The 20780-nt window shown below is 42.0% G+C and overlaps 1 long non-coding RNA gene across 1 annotated transcript in view; it reads right to left on the bottom strand.

Moving 5' to 3' along the window:
• Positions 1-505: 505 nt before the first annotated feature.
• Positions 506-20780, bottom strand: part of LOC132659558 (uncharacterized) — an 82295-nt gene continuing 62020 nt past the window's right edge. The window contains exons 3-5 of the long non-coding RNA XR_009600109.1: positions 11899-12001; positions 3577-6618; positions 506-1816 (exon numbers count right to left, since the gene is read on the bottom strand). This is a non-coding gene — a long non-coding RNA (uncharacterized LOC132659558). The remainder of the gene's footprint in view (positions 1817-3576; positions 6619-11898; positions 12002-20780) is intronic.

Genomic DNA, 20780 nt, shown 5'->3' with positions numbered 1-20780 from the left:
GCACTTCTTGATGTGAAAATATAAAGAAATTGTTTAGATGGGTGGTAATTACTTATCTGGTTTGCATTTCCCAGCCTGAAAAGAGGGACGGTTCTTGATTATAATTAATTACTCTTGTGCTGTGCATTGTTTTAAAAGCGTTAGAAGAACATTTCATGGCATTAGCGTATTCGGCTGTGGTAGGAAGAACAGAGATTAACTGTCTCACAATATAAACAGAGAAATAAAGATCAGAGAGGTTAGGTGACTTTCCTGAGATCACATAGCTCTTGGCAGACATATGACTGAACCACGGCACTCCGCTCTCTATTCTCACGCCTGCTGCACTGAAGGGCGTGACAACCTTCACCTCGCTGAGGTCCTGGAGAGAAACAGCAGAGGTGCTTCTGCCCCAAGTCTCATCCTGCGTGAGGCTGAGCTACACGAACACCTTGAAGGTTCAGATACTGTGCACTCTGCTTACACATTTTCTACAATTAAAGTAATTCCAGAACATTTCCGCCACTTGCAAGTTCACGGTTTTTATTATAAACACTATATGAAAAAGGGTTAAGATGCAAAGGGCCCCTTATTTTCTCATCAGTGATATCAAACTTCATGAAGCAGTGTGGTGGGCAGGGGGTGGGGTGGGGGGAGATTAAGTGATGGATATTCCTCCAACCAAGACAAACACATGTACCAGGAAAACCACAACCTGGTCTCTGTTCTAGGAGATGTGACTAGCAGGGAGCAAGACTGAAAGGGTCCCCCAGCAAGCTCCAGTGCAAAGACACTAAATGAAGAAAATGACACGAAGAGTATTTGTTCTTATCGTCTCAGATCAGGGAGACCTGTGGCTCACTGTTCTGCAGAATCCACTTTGGGCTGGACTATAAATGTGTTAGGACATCATGCTTCTGAATCTTCTCTTCAACTGAATCTCTGTTTGAGATTAAGAAATGGAAACCCACTGGCTCCCAGTCTTATGTCTGGAATGATGTGTCTGTGAACATTTCTAGATCTTCAGTTCTGGCAACCGGGGCTCCCCCAGTGCAGAGAAGCACAGTCTATGAGAGCAGAGAAGCCTTGATGTGCTGAGGCTTCAGTGTTGCCAAGGAATCCAGAGAGAGGCCCGAAGGGAGATTTCCCTGCATGGCATGGCCCCTTGACCACCTTTGTCTCTGGACTCGTGGTTTCCTTTGCCTGTCAGCACGGGGTCAGGGGTGAGACTGCCCCTCAGAAATCATTCTCTTGTCTCTCCAACAGAACTCAAATAGGACTCATGAAAATGGCAAAGAAGTAGAGAACTAGGACCCGAGGGGGACTTTCATGCAAAGGGATATTTTAACCTGGAGAAAAAAGCTGAGAGTGACTTCACGAAAGTCTAGCTTTACAGCAGGTTAAAGATAAAGTTCTTGAAAATGATGGGCTGTGACAAGGAAGGACCACCAGGAAGGCTCTCTTGGAGGTTGATTATGAGTATCCTGAAGGGTAGGCAGACCTGGCTGGCACTCAGCACCCTATGCTTGAACTTGAACTTAAACTTGAAGCCTCCAGCTGATTGAAGCCCCACAGATTCCCAGTACAGTGGGGGTTTGTCTCCTGCTCCACTTTCCACCAGGAAGGCCAATCCAGGTTTCTGGAAGACCCAAACAGGTACTGCCTCTCTCTAAAGAGCATCTGTAGATATCAGACACATAAGGCCTCTATGTATGTGTTTTCTCCATTCCCACCGTCAGCAATTCAAATCATCAGATGTCTGCTGAATTCTCTTTATGTTTAATGTTATCTTTTTTGGCAGTCTTCTTCAGATTTTCTGAAAATGTTTTTTCCTCATCTGTAAAATAAAAAGGAAAACATCCTGAATCAATGCCTTGCAGAGTTATTGTGAATATAAAACCATTGGTCATGTATGGATGTGAGAGTTGGACTATAAAGAAAGCTGAGCACCAAAGAATTGATGCTTTTGAACTGCGGTGTTGGAGAAGACTCTTGAGAGTCCCTTGGACTGCAAGGAGATCCAACCAGTCCATCCTAAAGGAAATCAGTCCTGGGTGTTCACTGGAAGGACTGATGTTGAAGCTGAAAGTTCAATACTTTGGCCACCTGATGCAAAGAGCTGACTCACTTGAAAAGACCCTGATGCTGGGAAAGATTGAGGGCAAGAGGAGAAGGGGACGACAGAGGCTAAGATGGTTGGATGGCATCACTAACTCGATGGACATGGGTTTGGGTGGACCCTGGGAGTTGGTGATGGACAGGGAGGCCTGGCGTGCTGCGGCTCATGGGGTTGCAAAGAGTCGGACACGACTGAACTGAACTGAACTGAACTGAACTGCAAAAAAGAAATAATCTGTGTGATTTCAGGACACCTGACAAAAGATAGTTATTGTGTCAATAAAGGGATACAATGGACTGCAGTGACTGACTCCCACTGGCTCATGAGAACTAAAGTCAAACACAGGTAAACATTTAGGAATTCTATGAGCCAGGTATTCAGACATCAGTAGCTTGAAACTGACCATGGTGGGAGTGTTTACATGCAGAAACTGGAAAAGAGATATAAACCGGAGTCTCCTCTATTCTGGAGAGCCAGTTAACTTAAGCTTCCCTGGCTCCCAGTGCATTGAGTGAGACATATTTATTTATATTTGTTTATGAAAAGAATAATTCCAAAGACAATAGTAAAAAGTCATATATATGTAAACTTGAAATAAAAGGATGTGCATTTCTTAAACAAAATCTAACATGTGGCTAAAGTCTTTCTACCAGGAGGAATCTGGTATGTGTGTTCACCTATGACACAGACTTGACTGTATAATAGGAGAGAGTTCACTGGCTTTTGTGTTTTCACATCAGGCAGCAGTTGGAGGTCATGGGGTTCTTGACCTCCCCGTCTCTGACTCATGGTGCTGCCCTGCATCATGGCATCTACGTTGTCCTTGCTTGAGTTCCTCTTTCCCTGACTCTCTTTGATGCCAACCTAGGTCCCAGGAGAGCACTAGCCTCCAGCCTGGGTACCACAGGCCTTTTTGTGGCCTTCTTAGCCTGAAATCAGGAGCCACTGGAATCCGCAATAAGAGTGTCCATGTGGGTTTACAGCTCTTTTAATTTCACTGGATGGAGTCTGTATCTCTGTCTTGTCTTTGTTTTGTTTTTCTTACCATTTTTGCAGAGTGCCATGTTTACCAATTTGAAAAGTAAATGTAGAAAACCATTTTATTGAAAAAAATTGAATTGGATTTATGTTATCTATTTCTATATGATAATGATAGTTCCAAATGCTTGATGAATCAAACTGTTTTCATCAGGGAGGAAACACGATGGACAAATTAGTCCAAAATTGACTGAATGGGATGTGACATATTTGTAGGGGGCAGGACTGGATTTTTTAAATTGAATAATCCCAAAGCATCTGGGGACACAGTGATGCCTATACCTGTGTAATTATTATATGCAGTGGGTGGAAAACAGCTCATCCTGCTACTCAGCTGTTTGCTCTCTGGGTGCAAGAATGTTATCTGTTATTTTTACTGTGTGAGTTCTCTGGACCTAGAGGAACGGCTGGCACACAGTAGATGTCTGACCCATACTCACCAATGGGTAAAAATAAACTTTCCGCTGGAACAAGATCCTCCTCAGTGGAGAGTCTGGAAGGCAGTTGCTATGGTTCTTTCTACCACATGGATTTTGAAGTCGGTCAGACTTTTGCTAAAATCCTTGAAAAAGTATTAACATGGAGGAGCTGTTTATTGCTTTTGACATTTGTTTTCATATGAAATGGAGATCATAATTATATTACAAAATTCCTGTGAATGTGAATCAGAATCTATATTTGAAGCACTAAAATTGTTTTCAGTATAAACTATATTTAAAGTATTAGTCCATTACCTATCACATGGGATGCTTAAATGTGAATTTCTCTGTCTCTCCCTGGGGACCTAGGACCCCCCTCTCAGAGGGACTTGATGTCCTAACCGGTGATGGATACCACCTGATTCAGGACCCAGGAAGGTGGAGACACAGGTGCCATAATGTGACAAACATCTGGGAGCAAGTAGAAACACGTTCACTAAAAAGTTGCTCATATGTTTCATTTTAATGGTGCATTTGCACTCTGCAGAGAAGATGTGCTGAACACAGTCCACTTTTCATCATTGTAGGTTCGCTTTCAGTTCTTATTAATAATAGTTTACTCAGTATGTGGAATTAGGGGTACATGTGAGTCAGGAATGTGAAGCTTTGCCACAAGCGGAGAGAGGGACCCCCGTGAGCACCCTGGTCTGTCTTGACGGACTTAATCAAGGATTTCACACATTAGATTATTAGGCCATTAGCAGTAGCCCTAATTTTTTTCATCCTCTTAGAGAACTGTACCAATCAGCATTTCTGTTTCACACTTTAATGGTTGGTGGGCCTGGCTGTAGTTACTGAATACCATTCCTATTGATTTATTTCTCAATGGAGAGGGATAATTTACTCAACACCCTGTACTGATCTTGTATGTTGTGTCAGGCACTATGCTGAGCTCCAGGAATGCAAAAAGTATAACATGACGGACTCAATGGACATGAACTTGAACTGGAGCAAACTCCAGGAGATAGATGAGTACAGAGGAGCCTGGTGTGCTGCAGTCCATGGGGTCACAGAGAGTCGGACGCGACTGAGCAACTGAACAACAAGACAACGCATCCCTGCCCTTCTTTCTGGTGAGGGCTGGAGACGTGCAATCGCTCATCTCTCTGAAATGCGCTGAGTGATCCGCGGCCATGCTAACAGGAGGCTCTTGGAGAATCAAAGGGGTAGCAAAAAAAAAAAAAAAAAAAGTCTTTTAGGGAATTGGGAATGGAAATGGCATTGGCCTGAGACTTGAAGCACTTCAGGCTGAGAAAGGATTGAGTTCCTCATGGGACCCTGGCTTCAGGAGTCCTGAGGCTACAGGTTCCCTGTGAGTGCTCTGAGAGGCTGGGACCGGAACACGCTCACGGCTTCACCTCGGCCGCCCCTCGGGCTTGACGACCTTTGCGTCCCTCCTCAAAAGCTTCTCTGGTCATCCCTACTTTGAATCTGAACATCCCAGTCATTCACACCTTCACATTCTGAATTATATTTCAGAGAATGTGTGCCTTAACGGTCTGCCTCCCTCACAGGAGAGGGAGCGTGGTTTTAGAAGTCGATTAGAAACGGTGCCTTCAGCACTGGAACTCTCTCTCGTAAGTAGGCGCACCTCCATCTGAACTTCCGACAGGAGGAAAATCACAGCTTCATTTACGGCAGCAGCCGCACTGAGCTGTCGCCCCGCTGATGACGTACGAGTGCTATACTTTACGGGAGCGAGGGCTTTTGTGATGTGTGTCTCAGAAGACAGAAGAAATGCTTCAGTAACATGTTAAATTAATTAAGGACAAGTCAAAGAGGAATGAGAAAGACTTCACGATGAATATACAGATGGAAGAGGACTCTTGTTTTTTATTTTATTTCACATATGGGCTGTTCCACAAACAACTAAATTTAATGCCTCTGACTTAGAGAATCAACTTACCTGTCATTTTCAGTAACCGGTTAAGATGATTACTGCTGAATATTTTCTGCTACAAAGCCTATGGGAGATGCCATTAAATTATTAAAATTATATCATTCATGCTAAGAGGACTAATAAGGCTGAATGGTATGTTAGGAATATGAATTTGGGAGAGAGACAGATGTCAGTTTAATTTTTGGCTCTGCCTCTGTGTGAGTTTGAAAATAATCTTTACCATCTCTGACCTTCACTTTCTTCTCCAGAAGTGTCCCTACTCAAGTTGTTTTAAAATTCACGTGAGATGAATTATGTAAAATGCCAGTATAACGCATGCATATAGCATATGGCATGCAAACTCACTAAATTAACGCTCTTATTTACACTATATTAAATGAAGAATTATTATTCCCAACAGAAACTGAGATAACTTGTATAGACACTCCTTACACGGACTTTATATATGTATTGTCACCAATTGATTCTCTCCATTTTTAAAAAATAGAATAAAAAATAATTATCTGTAACCAGGGGATTAGAGGTTCATCTTCAGGTATTGACCATCTGATGCCAAGAGCCCACTCACTGGAAAAGACTCTAATGCTGGGAAAGATCAAGAGGAGAAGGGGATGACAGAGGATGAGATGGTTGGATGGCATCACTGACTCAATGGACATGAGTCTAAGCAAGCTCTGGGAGATACTGGAGGACAAGGAAGCTTGGTGTGCTGCAGTCCATGGCATCACAGTGAGTCAGACATGATTTAGCAACTGCACAACATCACCACCAAGATAAAATATATCAGTAAAGGATTCATAGCATCTTAGAGAATCGCTCCATTTTTTGTAAGTGGTTTTTGGTGGAAGTGAAGGGTTTTGTTGAAATGGGGAGGAGCTTTTGCGTGAGAGATCTGATGAGAACCACTGATCTGTTGCTTAATTCTGTGACCTGGGGCAAGTCATTTAACTGCCTGATGACCTCAAACCTTTTTTACAGCCACAAACATTTAACTCTTCTCAGTGTTTTAGTTGGGTACTCAACACCTCCGGTCTGTGAAGTTACAGAATTGACACTTGTCAGGTTTAAGTCCCGTGATGTTAGCGTTCCCAGGTGAGAGAAGCCTGTAAATCAGACCAGAAAAAGGGCTGTGAGTCTAGGGAAGGACATATGACTTCAAAAGAAAGATAAAACCCAAACAACTTTGTGAACCCCACAAAGAGAAGGAATTTGAGGGCCCATAGCAAGTGGCTAGAACCGTGTCAGAGGGAGGGAAACCAGGATCAGAGCAGTAAGATAAATGCCAAGTAGATGAGCGCAACCTGAGAACTGTCCAGAATTCAGAGTTTGAGACCCAGCTGTGAGCAGACACAACCAACCATGAGACAGCACCAGTGAGGGAGACTGCATGTTCGAGAACTTGATACACGTCCATGCTGTCTTCCCCCCAAATGGCCTGAGCACTGACTGGACTCCCTTCCTAACACATTTACCTTTTATAAAATCGCATCCCGTGGTCTGGGTAGTGTCATCAGCACCCCAGCCTCATTCAACACACAACATGTATCACACTCGGCCTGTTCATACCAAAAAGAGTGATTTCATATCATAAAAAGACAATGCCAGGCATTGTTGGAAGCGTGGCTTCCACATATCAAGAAAATCAGGGCTGGGTCTCCTGTTGGGGTGCTCAGACAAGAGCTGAGTCCTTGCACCAAAGTGTCTGTTGAGTGAAAGATTCCCTAACATTGTCAGGAATCCTAACACAGTAATGACTGAAATATCTTCTTTTTTTTTTTTTTGCCCCCCATGCTATTCCCTCCATGCCAGGGGTTAGAATTACTAAACTCTATTCCAGGTGCAGTACTGACATTCATCTGTCTATCCACTGCCCCATGATACCATGAAAGAGATCATTTCTACTCAAACACTTAAGGCCCGTGTTCTCTGTCACATTGGATGATAGGATTTCCCTTGCCTTTATTAGGTTTACATTATTCAGATGCTGTATAAAAGGGCCATTGTTATACTAAGTTAGAGAAATAAATTAAGTCTTTGAGTGGTGGATGACTTTGATAAGAAACTCTATTTGCGGAAACACGGGGAGTCGCTATTTCTGATGTCTGCTTGACTTGAGTTATTCATCTGGGACTGCTCCAGTTTGCCTGGAAGTCAGGTGACAATGCAGCAACCACTGGCCCTGCAGTTCTTATGGCTTTTCTGCTCTGTTTGTCAAATGGGGTGTTATTTTGCAGCACACTGATGTAAAGCCTGAGCTCTCTATAGGCAATGTCCCTCGTGTGGGCCATGAGGATTTCAGCCTGGATTCCTATGCCAGCTGAAAATCAGATCTTTCTTTTGTGGGAAATAAACAGTTGTCACTTTGGGAGAATTCTAATGAAAGAACCCAAGCCAAGGTTGTTCAAGAGAGGGATGTCATTACAGCCGGAAAATCAGAGTTAGCTGTTTGTCGTGGCATCGAGTTCACCTCAATAAAGAATCTGCCTGCAATGCAGGAGACTCAGGTTCAATCCCTGGATTGGGAAGATTCCTCTGGAGGAGGGCATGGCAACCCACTCCAGTATTCTTGCCTGGATAATCCCTTGGACAGAAACAATAAAAGAAATAATTAAAAATAATTTTAAAATAGCATTTATTGAATGTCTACTTCAAATTAGTTTTGATGCTAAGGAACTGACATGGATATTTATTTAATTTTCTCAATAAGCCCTTTTTTAGAGATGTAAACCGCATGTGAAATTTTCTCCGTGCATACTCTATTTCAATATGTTTTAAGTAGATAAAAAAATTCAAGTTTAATAGACATCAAAAAAAAAGCAAAAGGAATATTCGATAAAGTGTATTTCTCCAGAAATTAGGAGACAAAATATGTTGTTTCAGCTGCTTTCTTCCAAAGAATTCTTTTGAAAAGAGAACCATACAGTATGTGAGCTAATGCACATCGCGTGAAACTCTCATCTTTGTCTGTTTGTAAAAACGTCAGTGATATTCATAAGCGTGTTTCTTTCTTTTTTAAACTGGAGTATAATTGCATTTAAATGTGTTACTTTCTGCTGTAAATCGATATGTATACATGTATCCTGTTTAAGTATCTCAGTGAAAACCAGTGGCTTCACTATAAAATCTGTCTTGTTACAGTTCTAAGAAAGTGGCTCCAGAATGTTACTTCTTGGTCCTCTGAAGCCCAGGGTGTCTCATTCCTGGTCTCCAGCAGTCGCCACTTACCTGTCCCACTGCTAACCTCTTGCCCCAGCGCAGCCTCATAGCAGAGAGACTGTGGCTCTCAACTCTCACTCCGGAGCCTGCCAGGCCCTTGTCTGGGCCCTCCCTGCCCACTTTACCAATGTCTTTTCCTGGTACGGTCACCTCTGTCACCAGCTTTGGTCACACTGAGAAAACACTTGGCTCAAAGCCATTTCCTCTTTGCAGCCTCTGCACTTGCTGTGCCTCTGTGTGCAATACAGTCGCTCCTTAGTATCCATGAGGGAATGGTTTCAGGACACCTAGGATACCAAGATTCACTAATGGCAAGTCCCCTACACGAAAAGGTCCAGTACAGTGAGGCTTCCCCACCCACTGGTTCAGCATCTACTGCTGGCTGAACCTGCGAGAGGCAGAGCCCACAGCATGTGGAACCCAAACTTAGGTTGCTCCTTTTTTTTTTTTTTCCCCATATTTTCACTTGCAGGCTTCCTTTTAAAGAGTAGCATCTCAACATAAAGACCATCCTTCCAAAACCCCTCCCAGATATTACTTCTTTCCTCATTTTCCCACTCTATCTCCATTACTTTTAATTTTTTCATTGGATTGATTAATATTTGAGATCATTATATTCTTTTACCTATTTAATGTTTCTTTACCAATGAGAATATGTATTTCTTAAATAAAGAAGTGTAACCTACCTTTTTACTGCTGGGTCCCAAAATTCTAGAACAGTGACCAGCAGAGAGCATGCACAAAATAAATGCTTGCTGCAAAACCAGTGAGTTAATGAAGAGACTGTATAAATTACGTGTTGCAATACATAACTTTCCTGTTTGGGTTTGTTTTTCCAAGGAGCATCTTTTAGTTTCATGGCTGCAGTCACCATCCACAGTGATGTTGGAGCCCATGAAAATAAAATCTGCTCCATTGTTTCCCTATCTATTTGTCATGACATAGTGGGACTGGATGCCATGATCTTTTGAATATTGAGTTTTAAGCCAGTTTTTTTTTCACTCTCTTCTTTCACCTTCGTCAAGAGGCTCTTTTGTTCCTCTTCACTTTCTGCCATTAGGGTTGTGGCATCTGCATATCTGAGGTTGTTGATATTTCTCCCAGCAATCTTAATTTCAGCTGGTGATTCATCCAGCCTGGCATTTCACATGATGTACTCTGCATATAAGTTAGTGTTACTCTTTAAAAAACTTTTGGCAAATATGAAATAGAACATTGATGTCAAAGTGATACTGGGCAATTGCCTAGGAATAGCTAGTTTTAGTTGCTGGATAAAGATAGTTCTTAAGTGCACTGGCTACTGATTCCTTGGTATCATCTTTAAAACACTCATAAATTAACAAAATCTTGCTACACATAGCCCTGGGGTATTTCTAAAGTTTCCTACAAAAATCTGTTTGACTGAAAACCCTCTATACTTGTGCATTAGCCCTCTTGATTTTTGTTTTAGACTTTATGCCTGAACCTGTGCTTGTTTTTCTGCTCTATCATCTCAGCCATCCCAAAGACATCTCAAGGTGTTACACTTTTAGCCACTCTGAAGAAAGACTGCTTATCTGTTCCGTGTCTTTCCACCTCCATCCTAGAGATTGCCCCATATAAATTTAGCAAATGTCCTGTGTTCACATTTTATTTAAGATCACTCCAGATATATCCTGCAAACCTGGGGATGACCTCTCCAGTTGTTCTTCTAAGATGTGGTAACAAAGTGAAAGCCACTCAGCCATGTCCAACTCTTTGTAACTCCATGGACTGTAGACTCTTCTGTCCATGGAATTCTCCAGGCAAGAATACTGGAGTGGGTAGCCATTCCCTTCTCCAGGGGATCTTCCCAACCCAGGGATTGAACCTGTGTCTTCTGCATTGCAGGTGGATTTTTTACTTGTGAGCCACTGGGGAAGACCCTATATGACAACATGTGTCTCTTATGCTGGAGCCTTGGGTGACTTCAGTGCCCTCACTAGCCCCGGGCCCTTGCAAATATGACACATGTTATTTTAGCTCTCGAAAGCTTTCTCCTGGCTGGAATTATAGCAGACACTCTTTGAATTCTTGTTGGATGAAGACTCAGTTTATCTCCTAAAAGCCTTTAACCCAAGGGCACAATTAGTCCAGGAGCTGGAATGCTGCCACAATAGTATTCTAGGGATGAAATGATTCTGCATGATGAGGAAATTCCATTATAACAAGCCTGAAAGGTAAGCGCAGCCAGGTTCTTACAGGTAGATGAGATCCTATATTTTTACTTATTTTAATTTTTCAAGGCACAAGAAAGCACTTACAGTACAGCTTTGCAAACCCAATTTAGTTGAGACTCTGCACTTGATGAAGATAAGTCACTGTATCTTATATGATTACATAAAAGACTTTGCTTTTAACATTCAACTTTGCTTTGTAAGTCCATGGAATTGCCTTTCTGTTACTTTATTGCTTGAATGCAATTGAAAATAATACAATATCCATTTAAGCAAGATTGAGCAGAGGGATTATTTCAGTCTGAATACATAAGTGACTAGCTATTTAAAATAAACATCCATTAAATAATAGTAATCTGTAGATGAATCTTATCAAAATGCTTTAAGGCAATCACAGTTAATGAGTTGATCATTATTACCTTTGAAATAAAAATGCATAACTATCTGGAGAAAGGAATCTTTTCCTGCATGGAGCTCTTACAGTCTGACTGTACTCAAAGGGCAGTGGTAACTGTTTTATGAGGTTTTAAGTCTTGATTTAAACAAGAATCAGAGCTCACGATCACTAAGATAAAAATCAGGAGCCATATTTTTGGAAATTTTGTAGCTGTGTGACCTCTCTGAGCTTCTGAGTCCATTTCTAAATTGAAGTTAGTAACATTTATACATCCTCTCTCAAGTGCAATATAGCAATGTGTGTGAAGTGCTTCATAAGAACTAAAATGCTGTTGGTGTCCTTGTCGTTTGCAACATTACCATAATAGAGAACTTAGAACAAACCAGATAATGCCCTCAGCAAAGAGATCAATTGAGGACATAATAGCAACTTCCAAAATAACTGGATCCAGGAGCCTGGGGAGAAGCAAAGGACTTTATTACTATTCCTGTTGGTGCATTTTTTATCTGATTTTACCTGTAGAAGAAATACACATGCCTCCGATATTTGTGAGACCAAGATACTTAAGTATTTACCTCACTTTCCACATCTGGCACCTGAGAGCACAGGGTGTCATGTTACCGCTGAAGTTTCAGTTCATCACCACTGCTCACACACAGACAGCTAAGTATCAAGGAACTGGAGAGCGGGAGAAGACGTGATTTGATTAGACACAGAATTCTGCCAGGCTGAGAGTTCAGTCAGTAATTGCTATGTTAATAAACATCTCCTCTGCCCCTATCTTAACCCCACCCACACCCCCAACACGGGCAAACGGGGCCCATCACACAGACTGGATGCCATCTACCCTCAAAATATTCTTACTCACATCTTCATATATTTGCATACATTGCTCTCTCTGCCTTGAATGTCCTTCCTTCCTCTGCTTTGAAAATGTGCATTTTTTTTCCTCAAGATAAGCACAAATGATATTTGAGTCCTTTTAAAGAATTCCAGGGACTTCCCTGGTGGCTCAAATGGTAAAGAAGCTGCCTGCAATGCAGGAAACCTGAGTTCAATCCCTGGATCAGGAAGCTCGCCTGGAAAAGGAAGTAGCTACCCACTCCAATAACCTTGATTGGAAAATCCCACGGACAGAGGAGCCTGGTGGGATATAGTCCATGGGGTTGCAAAGAGTCATGACTGAATGACTAATACTTTTAAAGAGTTCCAAGCACAGCTAGTGACTTGCTCTTTTTATATTCTTAGAGTACTGTTAAATGACCTCATCTATGGCATTTTCCACACCTATACATTCTTCTTGAATGTGAGATGGACTGGAGCTTTATTTATTTATTTTTTTCTTCCACTTCAAGAGACACAGTACTCAATAGCTGTAGAAGACACAAATGCATGACTGAAAACAGTGGCTTATGGTCTTACAAGAAGAGGCAGTGAGGGAAGGTGTGAGAGGCTTTGGTGATTGGAGAGGGTCTTAACACTGGCGCCCACCTGGAAGATGTTCAGGGTTGAGTAAAACCTCAGCATTCCCTGTCAACCTCTTTTCAAGACACAGAAGCAAATAAGATGGGACAACTATAGTTTTTCCACACTAGTAAATATTGGTGGAGCCCGCACTTAAAAATCTAATATTTTAAAATCTTTCTTTTAGTTCCCCTTTAAAAGTAAATCACATCTCCTTTGAACACAAATCATCAACTTTCATGCCATCTTGTTGCTGTCATTGACCAAATGCCCATTTATTCCTACTAAGTCGCTTCAGTTGTGTCTGACTCTCTGACCCATGGACTCTAGCCCGCCAGGCTCCTCCATCCATGGGATTCACCAGGCGAGAATACTGGAGTGGGTTGCCATTTCCTCCTCCAGGGGATCTTCCCAACCCAGAGATTGAACCTGGGTCTCTTGTGTCTCCTGAATTGGCATGCAGGCTCTTTACTACTAGCACCACCTGGGAAGCCCCTTAAATACATATTCATTATATAGTTTATATATATTATATTCATTTTATAAATAAAATTGTATTAAATGTAATATATTTATAATGCATATGTATATTTTTATATGTAAAGTTTTAAGATAGAGTATTTCTCCTAGCCATCATACCTTTAGCTTTTGAAATCTTCCTAATTCAGGAGTCAAACCCAGGTCTCCTGCACTGCAGGCAGATTCTTTACTGTCTGAGCCACCAAGGAAACACCCAATAAAAATTGCATTCACAATTATTTGTGAGGCCTTTTCAGCTACATCGAAGTGTTGGAAGTATCTGAGGGATGGATAACAGACAGCTTCATCCCCCCTTCATCCTGAAAGCTTATTGCCTTGCTCAACACCACAGGTTGCCGAGGACCCAGAAGTAAGCTCACTTGAGTTCATTAGAGCTTTTCTCTAGAGAAAGTTTTAAAATTTCAGGGAGAAGGAGAAGGTGAATGGTAAGGCACTCACCTTTTTCCAGAAAAGCCATCTGGAGAAAACTTCTGTCCTTGCTAAGCACTGAAGCTGAAAACAATCCACAGTTCTAAACCTGGGTGCTGACCCTGGGCCCCCACCCCACACCGAGCACAAAGAAACCCTCTTCTGTGATTGGTGCCGGGGCGGGGGCGCTGCATTCTGACCGCCTGGCTCTCCCAGCCTCCATCCCTGTAACCAGAGCCGCCTCCATTATGCCCCATCACAAAGAAGGGACAGCCGGAAGGTCAGGTTCACGGAGGGGGCTATAATTTTAGAAGCACTTCCTGTTATGAGTCTGACTTTTGATCTGTGATCACTCAGACCAGGGAATTGAAGCGAATGGTATGCATGAGTCACTTTCTGGTGGGATCACTCCTGGAGTGTGGTCAGACGTCTGGAGGGCTGTTTTCCCCTGCTGGCTCTAGGAATTACTTAGCCAGCCTATTTGGCCCTCAAACTTGTAGCCTGAGCAGACTTTGTCAGGAACACATGCTGTGGAGCTGAAATGTATGACATAACCACACTGTCCTGTAGCATCTTTCTACTTAACCAGAACAGAACTGCTCTTAGGAGCTACCTTCAAACTTTTCCTTTGGAACATGAAAGAGAATGTCTTCTGGATCTCATTACTAATTAAAGACAAGATTGAGAATAGAATCCAGTCTGTATGGCTTTCAAAGTAAGCACTCTGAGTCTGTGTTTGGTAGCTCAGACTTCCCCACAGCAATTAGGCATTGCTTGTTCTGATGAGATGTGAATCGCAAGAAAGCAGAAGCCGGGGGTGGACTTTGTGAGGTCATCTGTAAGTTGAAAGTTCCTTAGATGAGAGGAGCCAGTGAGTCAGTTTCACAGCTAGAATTCATTTTCTTTTTATGTAAAATAAAAGCTAATAATTTAAATAGTGGCTTCCAGGCAATGTTATCTTGTTCTGAATTGCCAGAGAATGTTTTCAAACTTCAGATTTCTGCATGCTGTCCTCAATCTTCCAAATAACAGTTTCTGGAAAGATACTAGGAATTTCTGTTTTTCAGATCTCACATTACTCATATAAGCCCTGAGACTGCCCCCCACCTCCCCCAGAAGTCTGATTCAACTTTCATATTCCATGATTTCTGAATCAGCATTTCTCAAAGTCTGCTCCTACTAGGAATGCTTTTATAATCAAGGTTGAGAAGCAGAATGAAAGATGGAGAACAGCCCTTCTCTTTGGAAAACTGACCTTTCATTCTGAGATGTAAGGATTTAAGAAGTCTTTGGTTCACTGAAACTTGTTTAGTTCAAATATCCCAAATATACACAACAGCTACTAACATCTCAGGGAGCAGTCATCTTCAGAACACTCTCTTAAGAAAATCTAAATTGTTAGGACATTTATATTGATACAAATAAGCAGCCTTGTAGTTTTTGAAAAAAGTCTATTCTCACATGCTGAAAACCAGTTGAGAGAAATGAGCTTATAGACCAATTTGTTTAATCATCTAAAGACAGACTTTCTCATTAGACGACGTTACTATTGGGTATGGTGCTAAGAATTGAGTGCTCACAATTAAGAATGGATATCCGAGGCATTAGACTCTTTCTTCTAAGTTTGCACACCTCCTCTTTGCACTGTGAGAGTGTTTGTCTAGCCATTTCTTCTGAAGAATTCTTTATTTTCTCCAACAGTCAGAGTTTTACAAATGAGCTGTCTCTCCAGGCACACCTTCCTATTGGAGCTGTGCTTCCTTTCTGCAGTTTATCTCATTGGGTTTTACAAGTTTCCTCTACCTTAGATGAAAAATTAACTTGAAATAAACACCCCCAGATGGCCACAAAGCCCTTCTGTGCAGAGCTCTGGCACTGCTGACCGAGTCTGAATTGGAGTCAGACCCGAGAGCAAGGCATCTGGGGTCAGCACGGAGTGACCCGCCTCCTCTGGTTTCACTTAAGCTCAAATTTTCTCCGTGGAGATAACACATACTTCTCAGATTTGGTTACTTACTCCATGAAGGGGTCTCGTCTGTTCTAATGTAATTTTTAACCTTTGAAAATGTTTGAAACTTAACTTTACCCCCTTTATTTTTTAACCCCCTTTTACCCTCTTTATGTATTTTTTAAAGAGGCCTCTTACAAGGAAAGTTAGCATACTAAAAATCTGGTAAAATGTAGAAGTGCTAAGTAATCAGATTCCTAAAGATCTGATCAAAAGACCTGGATTTTAAAGGAAAAAGAAGCAGAGGACTAGCACTCTGCTTTTAGCATCACATCTGCGTTTGTTCGTGCGGTCTGCAGATGTCTTTCGGCTTCTCCTTTGGTGCCCTCCACCCATTTCTCTCTGAAATCAACCTCCTGGTTTGCTCCCCAAGTCTTTTCATGTATTGCTGCTAAAAGCTGTGATGGCAAAATCTCCAAAACAATTGGGCCTCTTTTTTTCTTCCTTTCTCATGTCTTTTTTATTTTTCTTCCTTCCCGCCTTCCTTATATTTCTCTTCCTTCCTTCCTATTTTTTTTTTTTCTCTTTTTAATGATCCATCAATGAATCCTTCCTGCACACTGAGTACATGAATGGTGCGATCTTGTGGTTAGGTATACAGAAGGAAAGAGCACCACTGTCGGCCAGTCGGTGTTAAGGAGTCAGAAAGAAGCATCATCGGACACACAGTTCTAAATGGTGACAGGCCTGTGGGTGGACCTGCAGCAATGAGACCAGGAGAGACTTCCTCTTCAGGGAAGATAAAGGGGACCCAGGGGAGGGTAAAACTGGGAAAACCATTCCAGGCAGAGGAACTCACATGTGGAGCTAAAAACAAGTTTGTGTGTGTGTGTTAATCAGTCATGTCTGCCTCTGTGATCCCGTGGACTGTAGCCTGTCAGTTTCCTCTGTCCATGGAATTCTCCAGGCCAGAATACTGGAGTGGGCTGCCATTTCCTCCTCCAGGGGATCTTCCCCACCCAGGGATCGAACCTGGATCTCCTACATTGCAGGCAGATTCTTTATCACTGAGCTACAAGGCATTGAAATCAGTGTTGCCTGAGCATAGAGAGTTTTTTAGGTCCAGGGTAGACGGGGCGCTGGAAATGCACTTCCTTCAGGGGCCTGGGTGCCTGTTTAAGAGACTCGGTGTCACCTGATAGGTGCTAAGGAGTGATGCATTTTATGTAGGCCTGTGTGCATTTAATTGAAGTATAGTTGATTTAATGTTGTGCTACTTTTTGGTGTATAGCAAAGTGACTCCGTTTTATATATATTTGTATTCTCTTTTATATTCTTTTCCATTGTGGTTTATCACAGAGAACTGAACGTAGCTCCCTGTGCAACGCAGCAGGAAGGACCTCCCTGTTTACCCTTCTTACATGCATCAGTTTGTATCTGCTAATCCCAAACTCCTACTGCCCCCCACTCCTGTCCCCAGCGGCAACCGCAAGTCTGCTCTCTGTGTCTGTGAGTCGCTTCTGTTTTGTGGATAAGTTCATCTGTGTCATATTTTAGATTCCTCATATAAGCACAGGAGTGATGCATTTGTAACATTGGAACACAGTATGGACAGCCCTCATACCTTAGAAAGTGATGTGTGTGCTGTATACCATGATTAAACGGCTATAAACGGTCTACACTGTGCATTATAGTGACCTTAGAAAAATGCACAGTTACGTGTCCCACATGTGACCATACAGGAACACAGTTGCCTGTGCCACGTGTGACTATACAGGCATACAGTTGTGTGTGCCACGTGTGACGATACAGGCACATGGTTACATGCTGATGTGTTCCCACATATTCAAAATTTAGCCACACTTTATAAGCACTGGTTACAATAGGAAATAATAAGAAAAATAAGAGCAGAGTCAATCCAAACAATATTTATTTTAACTTTGCCTTGCTTTTCCCTTTTTACATTTTTGTTGTTCATGCAGCCTAACAAAGTCTCTTTTAATGCTTAATGAATTCTTCACCACCCTTTTTTTTTCTACAAGAAAGAAAATATTTTCCTTGAAATAATTTCTTTAGAAACTTTTGTGTCTCGTGCTCTTAACTTTCTCCAGAGCATTTAAACTCTTTTTTTTTTTTTTAAGGAATTGTTTGTTTGTTTTTGTTTCTAATTAAGCGCATTTTCTGGTTCAGGGCTTTTGACAATGCCAAAAAAAATGTAATTAAAATCGCACTGGTCACAAGAGGAGACTTTTGGCAGAAGCATATTTTTATTCCCTTCCTTATAAAAACACATTCAGGACCTTGGCCAATCTGATTTTTATCTAACTGGCTGAAGGGCCCAGGAGCCATTCACGTCCGCCCTGCTTGTCTGCATCCACCCTGCTTGTCTGCCTGCCAACCGTCTGGAATTCAGAGGCCTCTTCTCAAAAGTTCAAAGATGGACTTCACATCGTCTAAAGCTTATTTTGAATCTGCCTGGGGGAAGCATTTTGAGGTTAATCCCATGGCCTAAGCCCAAATGAGAGGCAAATGGAAAGCCTTTCTAAAAGTTTCACCTCAAATCAGCATCTTGAGGAGCTTGCCCCCTGCCCCTGGTGTGGGGGTGACCGCTGCAGGAGGTTCAGAGTTGGGGGTGATGGGCACTTACAGCAGAAGGGCTGAGATGGACCTTCTAGAGGAGGAAACAGAAGAAGGGGGAGAAGGGGATGCTGGGCCTGCTCTCCTTTCAAAGAACCCATGGTAGGGGGTGTTGTAAAGTCATATTATGCTTATTTTGCTTAATGATATGATGATTAAGTATTACCCTTGGCAAATTTCCATTTTAATGCCTCACAAAACAGCTGGAAACTCTGCTAAAATAGCCAGACAAGGCTGATAAGGGAATGTTAGTTTTCCCTTTCAGAGAATTTCTAAGAATGGAAATAAAGGTAGATTGAGCCTCATAAAAACATATATATGAGGATGTGAGAAGAGCTTCTCATGTAGTAAAGTATATCCAGAGAAAAGCTCATGATAGACAGTTAGCTCTAGAAAAGAAAGAAGGGAAGGAAGACAGGAAATAATCTATTTCTAATTTGTAAAATAAGTTTACTTGTATCATTTTTTTAGATTCTACATATAGCTGATATCATTTGATATTTGTCTTTGTCTCACCTTAACATGTTGGAGAAGGAAATGGCAACCCACTCTAGTGTTCTTGCCTGGAAAATCCCAGGGATGGGGGAGCCTGGTGGGCTGACATCTATGGGGTCGCACAGAGTCGGACACGACTGAAGTGATTTAGCAGCAGCAGCAGCTTAACATGATAATCTCAAGGTCTATCCATGTTTCTATGAATGGGATTACTTTATTCTTTTTATGGCTGAGTAGTATTCTATTGTATACGTGCACCACATCCTTATGCATTCCTCAATTGATGGGCATTTAGTTTGTTTCCACATGTTGGCTGTTGTAAATACTGCTGGTATGAACATTGGGGTGCATGTATCTTTTTGAATTAGAGTTTTCTCCAGGTATATGGAAAAGAGTGGGATTGAAGGATCACATGGTAATTTCATTTTAAGTATTTTAAGGAACCTCTATACTGTTCTCCATAAGTGGCTGCAAAACTTTTTCATTCCCACTAACAGTATAGAAGGGTTCCATTTTCTCTATATCCTCTTTAAGGTTTATTATTCATAAATATTTTAATGAAAAAAGTACACCATAAATATTTGTAATGTGGATGTCTATTTAGTCCTTTTAGACTGCAAAGCAAAAAGCACACAGAATTTAAGTTGATAAGGAAACAATTAACTGCACAGTATCTAAAAATCTGGTGTTCACTCAGTTCGGTTCAGTTCAGTTGCTCAGGTATGTCCGACTCTTTGCAACCCCATGGACTGCAACATGCCAGTCCTCCCTGTCCATCACCAACTCCCAGAGCTTACTCAAACGCATGTCCATGGAGTTGCTGATGTCATCCAACCATTTCATCCTCTATCGTCCCCTTCTCCCATCTTCAATCTTTCCCAGCATCAAGATCTTTTCCAATAAGTCAGTTCTTTGCATCAGGTGGCCAGAGTATTGGAGTTAGTGGTCCATTGGCTAAATGGAGGTTTAGTGATTTTCTTCTGAAAATTGACATTCATGTAGACAGCCTTGGTACGCTGGCCTTGGAATCCAAGGGAACGGAGACTTGCTTGCATTCACACCCTTCATCTTGAAAGGTCTTGTCTGAGAAAATAGCTTACATCCTCAGTAGCCTAAAGGGTTAACCAGCACCTTCCTTCCTGGTGTATCAGCTTACTCCTGGGGAGTAACTCACAGCAGACTATAAAGACAGGCTAAAATCTTGGGTCACCAGTGAAAGACTGTGTTAAGTAAGGAAGAATTAGAACGGAACATAAATTAACAAGGTTATGACCTAGTAAAAGCTTTCTCACAGTTAAAGCTCTCTGAAATAGCTTTTTGTCTTACTATGTATTTTTGAAAATCAATAAAAATTAATACTAATGCTTGTGGAACGAGTAAGGGGGGAGAAGGCTACACTGTGATTTCTAGATATCCTGCTGAGTAGGCAGCTCCAACAGCGAGCGGAATAAGCACGGCCCTCGGAAAGGCTGGGGAGACTGCTTGGGACTCTAGGCACAGCCAAGAAACATGGCTGTTTGAGAACTTCCAACAATCTCATGAACAACAACAAGCGCTCTTAAATTCATTCTCAGTTTGGACCAGGTTGGTGTTAAAAGAAAAAGAAACCTCTTTTCAGCAGAGATTTAGTTGTGATTGCTTTTGTTAGCAAAAGCTTGGCCTTGCTGTGCACCCATGCTGAATAGGAGTTTCGGGTGAAGCAGAAAAGGAGAGCTTTACTGCTTTGTCAGGCAAAGGGGGAGCCATAGCAGGCTCCTGCTGGGAAAAACCATGTCTCCCCTGGAGAACTTCATGAAGGAGTTTTATTGCAATGGGTCACAATTCGGGTCCCTGACAAGATTAGGGTGTGAGCAGGGCTTGTTCCCTCTTAATCTTGTCTCAGGTGGTGGTCTCCTAATCTCGATGAGCTTCTCTGGTTCCTTTAATCCTGCCTCAAGTGATTTCTTGGCTGCTCCTCCCTTGATT

This window comes from Ovis aries, chromosome 3 (assembly GCF_016772045.2).
Source record: "Ovis aries strain OAR_USU_Benz2616 breed Rambouillet chromosome 3, ARS-UI_Ramb_v3.0, whole genome shotgun sequence".
Lineage (NCBI taxonomy): Eukaryota > Metazoa > Chordata > Mammalia > Artiodactyla > Bovidae > Ovis > Ovis aries.
This window is presented reverse-complemented; position numbering and strand designations above follow the sequence as displayed.